The following is a 7,532-nucleotide window of genomic DNA, read 5'->3' as shown; positions in this document are numbered from 1 at the left end:
AGATTCTGTTATGGGAATAAGAATCTGAACATCGTCTGCATAGATGTAGTGAATGAGGTTAAGACTACTTAACAGTTGGCAAAGGGGAAGGAGGAAACGGCGGGGGAAACGGCAAAGCTGCTGCCAGGGGGGGCTATAACACGCGCCGCCGGAGCGGCGGGCCACCTGCCCCCCTGGGCCTTCCCAGCCGACACGGAGCCGGTTGCGGCGCTCCGCCGCGGAGGAAATGCGCCCTGCGGCCGTCCGGGAGGCGTTCCCCGCCCCCCCGCGAAAGGGGTGGGGGATGCGCCGAAACCCCCCCCCGGTCCCACCGAACCGCCGCCGGGTTGAATCCTCCAGGCGGACTGCACGCACCTCACCCGTTTAACTCTTAACGGTTTCCCGCCCTTTTGAACTCGCTCTTGAAAGTTGTTTTCAACTTTCCCTTACGTACTTATTGATTTTATATATTTACTTTATTTTTTTTATTCCTGGACGGGGCCGGGGCCGTCCGGGAGGCGTTCCCCGCCCCCCCGCGAAAGGGGTGGGGATGCGCCGAAACCACCCCCGGTCCCACCGAACCCGCCGCCGGGTTCAATCCTCCAGGCGGACTGCACGCACCCCACCCGTTTAACTCTTAACGGTTTCCCGCCCTTTTGAACTCGCTCTTGAAAGTTGTTTTCAACTTTCCCTTACGTACTTATTGATTTTATATATTTACTTTATTTTTTTATTCCTGGACGGGGCCGGGGCCGTCCGGGAGGCGTTCCCCGCCCCCCCCGCGAAAGGGGTGGGGGATGCGCTGAAACCACCCCCGGTCCCACCGAACCCGCCGCCGGGTTCAATCCTCCAGGCGGACTGCACGCACCCCACCCGTTTAACTCTTAACGGTTTCCCGCCCTTTTGAACTCGGTCTTGAAAGTTGTTTTCAACTTTCCCTTACGTACTTATTGATTTTATTGCTTTACTTTATTTTTTTTATTCCTGGACGGGGCCGGGGCCGTCCGGGAGGCGTTCCCCGCCCCCCCGCGAAAGGGGTGGGGGATGCGCCGAAACCAACCCCCGGTCCCACCGAACCCGCCGCCGGGTTCAATCCTCCAGGCGGACTGCACGCACCCCACCCGTTTAACTCTTAACGGTTTCCCGCCCTTTTGAACTCGGTCTTGAAAGTTGTTTTCAACTTTCCCTTACGTACTTATTGATTTTATTGCTTTACTTTATTTTTTTTATTCCTGGACGGGGCCGGGGCCGTCCGGGAGGCGTTCCCCGCCCCCCCGCGAAAGGGGTGGGGGATGCGCCGAAACCACCCCCGGTCCCACCGAACCCGCCGCCGGGTTCAATCCTCCAGGCGGACTGCACGCACCCCACCCGTTTAAACTCTTAACGGTTTCCCGTCCTTTTGAACTCGGTCTTGAAAGTTGTTTTCAACTTTCCCTTACGTACTTATTGATTTTATTGCTTTACTTTATTTTTTTATTCCTGGACGGGGCCGGGGCCGTCCGGGAGGCGTTCCCCGCCCCCCGCGAAAGGGGTGGGGGATGCGCCTAAACCACCCCCAGTCCCACCGAACCCGCCGGGTTCAATCCTCCAGGCGGACTGCACGCACCTCACCCGTTTAACTCTTAACGGTTTCCCGCCCTTTTGAACTCGCTCTTGAAAGTTGTTTTCAACTTTCCCTTACGTACTTATTGATTTTATATATTTACTTTATTTTTTTTATTCCTGGACGGGGCCGGGGCCGTCCGGGAGGCGTTCCCCGCCCCCCCGCGAAAGGGGTGGGGATGCGCCTAAACCACCCCCAGTCCCACCGAACCCGCCGGGTTCAATCCTCCAGGCGGACTGCACGCACCTCACCCGTTTAACTCTTAACGGTTTCCCGCCCTTTTGAACTCGCTCTTGAAAGTTGTTTTCAACTTTCCCTTACGTACTTATTGATTTTATATATTTACTTTATTTTTTTATTCCTGGACGGGGCCGGGGCCGTCCGGGAGGCGTTCCCCGCCCCCCCGCAAAAGGGGTGGGGGATGCGCCTAAACCACCCCCGGTCCCACCGAACCCGCCGGGTTCAATCCTCCAGACGGACTGCACGCACCTCACCCGTTTAACTCTTAACGGTTTCCCGCCCTTTTGAACTCGCTCTTGAAAGTTGTTTTCAACTTTCCCTTACGTACTTATTGATTTTATATATTTACTTTATTTTTTTATTCCTGGACGGGGCCGGGGCCGTCCGGGAGGCGTTCCCCGCCCCCCCGCGAAAGGGGTGGGGGATGCGCCTAAACCACCCCCGGTCCCACCGAACCCGCCGGGTTCAATCCTCCAGGCGGACTGCACGCACCTCACCCGTTTAACTCTTAACGGTTTCCCGCCCTTTTGAACTCGCTCTTGAAAGTTGTTTTCAACTTCCCTTACGTACTTATTGATTTTATATATTTACTTTATTTTTTTATTCCTGGACGGGGCCGGGGCCGTCCGGGAGGCGTTCCCCGCCCCCCCGCGAAAGGGGTGGGGGATGCGCCTAAACCACCCCCGGCCCCACCGAACCCGCCGGGTTCAATCCTCCAGGCGGACTGCACGCACCTCACCCGTTTAACTCTTAACGGTTTCCCGCCCTTTTGAACTCGCTCTTGAAAGTTGTTTTCAACTTTCCCTTACGTACTTATTGATTTTATATATTTACTTTATTTTTTTATTCCTGGACGGGGCCGGGGCCGTCCGGGAGGCGTTCCCCGCCCCCCCGCGAAAGGGGTGGGGGATGCGCCTAAACCACCCCCGGTCCCACCGAACCCGCCGGGTTCAATCCTCCAGGCGGACTGCACGCACCTCACCCGTTTAACTCTTAACGGTTTCCCGCCCTTTTGAACTCGCTCTTGAAAGTTGTTTTCAACTTTCCCTTACGTACTTATTGATTTTATATATTTACTTTATTTTTTTATTCCTGGACGGGGCCGGGGCCGTCCGGGAGGCGTTCCCCGCCCCCCCGCGAAAGGGGTGGGGGATGCGCCTAAACCACCCCCGGTCCCACCGAACCCGCCGGGTTCAATCCTCCAGGCGGACTGCACGCACCTCACCCGTTTAACTCTTAACGGTTTCCCGCCCTTTTGAACTCGCTCTTGAAAGTTGTTTTCAACTTTCCCTTACGTACTTATTGATTTTATATATTTACTTTATTTTTTTATTCCTGGACGGGCCGGGGCCGTCCGGGAGGCGTTCCCCGCCCCCCCGCGAAAGGGGTGGGGGATGCGCCTAAACCACCCCCGGTCCCACCGAACCCGCCGGGTTCAATCCTCCAGGCGGACTGCACGCACCTCACCCGTTTAACTCTTAACGGTTTCCCGCCCTTTTGAACTCGCTCTTGAAAGTTGTTTTCAACTTTCCCTTACGTACTTATTGATTTTATATATTTACTTTATTTTTTTATTCCTGGACGGGGCCGGGGCCGTCCGGGAGGCGTTTCCCCGCCCCCCCCGCGAAAGGGGTGGGGATGCGCCTAAACCACCCCCGGTCCCACCGAACCCGCCGGGTTCAATCCTCCAGGCGGACTGCACGCACCTCACCCGTTTAACTCTTAACGGTTTCCCGCCCTTTTGAACTCGCTCTTGAAAGTTGTTTTCAACTTTCCCTTACGTACTTATTGATTTTATATATTTACTTTATTTTTTTATTCCTGGACGGGGCCGGGGCCGTCCGGGAGGCGTTCCCCGCCCCCCCGCGAAAGGGGTGGGGGATGCGCCTAAACCACCCCCGGTCCCACCGAACCCGCCGGGTTCAATCCTCCAGGCGGACTGCACGCACCTCACCCGTTTAACTCTTAACGGTTTCCCGCCCTTTTGAACTCGCTCTTGAAAGTTGTTTTCAACTTTCCCTTACGTACTTATTGATTTTATTGATTTACTTTATTTTTTTATTCCTGGACGGGGCCGGGGCCGTCCGGGAGGCGTTCCCCGCCCCCCCGCGAAAGGGGTGGGGGATGCGCCGAAACCCCCCCCGGTCCCACCGAACCCGCCGCCGGGTTGAATCCTCCAGGCGGACTGCACGCACCCCACCCGTTTAACTCTTAACGGTTTCCCGCCCTTTTGAACTCGCTCTTGAAAGTTATTTTCAACTTTCCCTTACGTACTTATTGATTTTATTTATTTATTTTATTTATTTATACCGGCATTGCATCCACTGTAGGCTTCCCTGGTCGGTCTTGTGCATTTGAATAAACGGAGAGGAATTTGTAGGTCGATAATGGTGTGTTGGTGAATGATTTTTTATATCAAGGTGATGGATTTGTAAATGACTCTGAACTGAATTGGTAACCAGTGGAGGTCTTTTAGGACTGGGGAAATGTGGCCTCCTTTCCTAGTGTTTGTTAGTAGACGGGCTGCTGCGTTTTCAACCATTTGGAGTGGTTTCGTGTATGAGGAAGGGAGTCCAAGTAATGTAGAGTTGCAGTAGTAGAAAATGAGGGCTTGGAGGATGGTTCTGAAGTGTTTGGCGTGGAAGAGTGGTCTTATCCTTTTTTAAACTTGCAGTTTATAGAAGCAGTCTTTGGTGGTTTTATTGGGGGGCCACTACCGGCCTAACACCGTCCGCCGGCTGATCCTCCATCAGAAGGACTTGGGCCCCCGAGCGGCGCTGGGGAGCCGGTCTTCCGTATGCCACATTTCCCCGCGCCCGCCGGACAGGCGGGGATTCGGCGCTGGGCTCTTCCCTCTTCACTCGCCGTTACTGAGGGAATCCTGGTTAGTTTCTTTTCCTCCACAGCTTGTGTCCCTAGGTGGACCCTGCGGGTCGGTACGGCAAGAGCGGTATTCAAACAGCAAGCAATGGGGTATGAAAATACAGACCCCTGTGTACTTACTTGGTATAGGTTTTGCTAGGAGTAAGAATTTGTTGAGGATAATGTCAGTTTCTTAATAAGATCTCATGCTTTGACTGTTGAGGAGATTAGTGATGGCTTGTAAGCTGTTGTTCCAAAGTGCGATGGCTTTGTTAATAGATTCTGTTATGGGAATAAGAATCTGAACATCGTCTGCATAGATGTAGTGAATGAGGTTGACTACTTAACAGTTGGCAAAGGGGAAGGAGGAAACGGCGGGGAAACGGCGAAGCTGCTGCCGGGGGGGGGGGGGGGGGCAATAACACGCGCCGGAAATGGTATTTAACCTTAGATGGAGTTTACCACCCACTTTGGCCTGCATTCCCAAACAAACAGACTACGAGAAAACCCGGTCCCGGAGCGCCGGGGGCCGCTACCGGCCTAACACCGTCCGCGGGCTGAGGCTTGATGAGAAGGACTTGGGGCCCCGAGCGGCGCCAGAGAGGCGATCTTCCGTACGCCACATTTCCCGCGCCCGCCGGACGAGCGGGGATTCGGCGCTGGGCTCTTCCCTCTTCACTCGCCGTTACGGAGGGAATCCTGGTTAGTTTCTTTTCCTCCGCGGCTTGTGTCCATAGGTGGGATTGACCTCTGTCCTAGAATGATGTGCCTCTTCATCCAGGCCTAGTGTTCCTACTGGTGTTTTAAGTCCATTGCTGTGCCTGCCTGTTCATCCAGACCTTGTGTTCCCACACGTATTATTATTTCTGAGAGATCTTCCAATTCCTTTGTCATTTTCTGAAGTGCATAAGTAGGGTAGCTAAATGAGGAGAATATTGGAGGGGCGAAGTTCCATATTGAAAGCTGAGTAGCTTTACTTATCTAGTGAAAGTTTGAAGGATCAGGGAAGGCTTGTAAGAATAGCCAAGTTTGTTAATAGATTCTGTTATGGGAATAAGAATCTGAACATCGTCTGCATAGATGTAGTGAATGAGGTTAAGACAAGTTAACAGTTGCCAAAGGGGAAGGAGGAAACGCCGGGAGGGGGGGCTATAACACGCGCCGCTGGAGCAGCGGGCCACCTGCCCCCCCTGGGCCTTCCCAGCCGAACCGTAGCCGGTCGCGGCGCACCGCCGCAGAGGAAATGCGCCCTGCGGGGGCCGGGGCCGTCCGGGAGGCGTTCCCCGCCCCTCCCCCACCCCCCGCGAAAGGGGTGGGGGTGGGGGATCCGCCGAAACCCCGGTCCGACCGAACCCGCCGGGTTGAATCCTGCGGGCGGACTGCACGGACCCCACCCATTTACCTCTTTACAATTTCACGCCCTCTTGAACTCCCTCTTCAAAGTTGTTTTCAACTTTCCCTTGCGGTACTTACTTATTTATTTTATTTATTTAAGGTTTTTTTATACCGGCATTCATGAAATCGTTCACATGATGTCGCTTTACAGAAAACAGGGGTGCAAAGAAAACAACCTATAACATAAATACACGTGGTGAAGAGATGCAGTTACAATTAACTGGGGCTATGAACTGGGAGTGTAAGAAATAAAGAGGGATAGAGGAGGTTAATTATATACATGTGTAGAATATAAAAATATACAAGAGTACATTACAATATGGCGTCCAATATATACAGCTTCTGAGCTGAGAATTTATTGATGGTGTGTGTTAGGTGCAGTTCGGGAAGGCTTGCCTGAAAAGCCATGTCTTGAGTCTTTTCCGAAAGGTTAGGAGGCAAGGTTCATTTCTGAGATCTGGGGGATGGAGTTCCATAACGGTGGACCTGCTGTGGAAAGGGCTCAATCTCTAAAGGTGCTGTGATAAGTGGTTTTGGAGGGTGGAACAAGGAGGCATCCTCTGTAGGCTTCCCTGGTCGGTCTTGTGCATTTGTATAAACGGAGAGGAATTTGTAGGTCGATTATGGTGTGTTGGTGAAAGATTTTGTATATCAAGGTGATGGATTTGTAAATGACTCTGAACTGAATTGGTAACCAGTGGAGGTCTTTTAGGACTGGGGAAATGTGGTCTCTTTTCCTAGTGTTTGTTAGTAGACGGGCTGCTGCGTTTTGAACCATTTGGAGTGGTTTTGTGTATGAGGAAGGGAGTCCAAGAAATGTAGAGTTGCAGTAGTCTAATTTGGAGAAAATGAGGGCTTGGAGGATCCTGGTTAGTGTCTTTTCCTCCGCGGCTTGTGTCCCTAGCTGTGATTGAACTCTGTCCTCGAATGATGTGCCTCTTCATCCAGGCCTTGTGTCCCTAGCTGGGATCGACCTCTGTGTTCGACTGCTGCGCCTCTTCATCCCGGCCTTGTGTTCCCACAGGTGTTTTAACTCAGTTGCTGTACCCATTCTTCCGGGCCTTGTGTTCCCACAGGTGTTTTAACTCAGTGGCGGTGCCTGTTCATCCAGGCCTTGTGTTCCCACAGGTGTTTTAACTCAGTGGCTGTGCCTGTTCATCCAGGCCTTGTGTTCCCACAAGTGTTTTAACCTGGTTGCTGTGCCTGTTCATGCAGGCCTTGTGTCCCTAGCTGGAATTGACCTCTGTCCTCGAATGATGTACCTGTTCATCCAGGCCTTGTGTTCCCACACGTATTCTTATTTGTGAGAGATCCTAGGCTCCAATTCATTTGTTATCAGCTGAAGTGCGTAAGTACAGTCTGAATTCACTAGACGCCAACGGAATTCACTAGACGCCAACGATATTCACTGGACGCCAATGTAAACACCGGGTACACACAACTCTAGGGGTGG

The sequence above is a fragment of the Rhinatrema bivittatum genome, chromosome 2, assembly GCF_901001135.1.
Source record: "Rhinatrema bivittatum chromosome 2, aRhiBiv1.1, whole genome shotgun sequence".
NCBI lineage: Eukaryota > Metazoa > Chordata > Amphibia > Gymnophiona > Rhinatrematidae > Rhinatrema > Rhinatrema bivittatum.
This window is presented reverse-complemented; position numbering follows the sequence as displayed.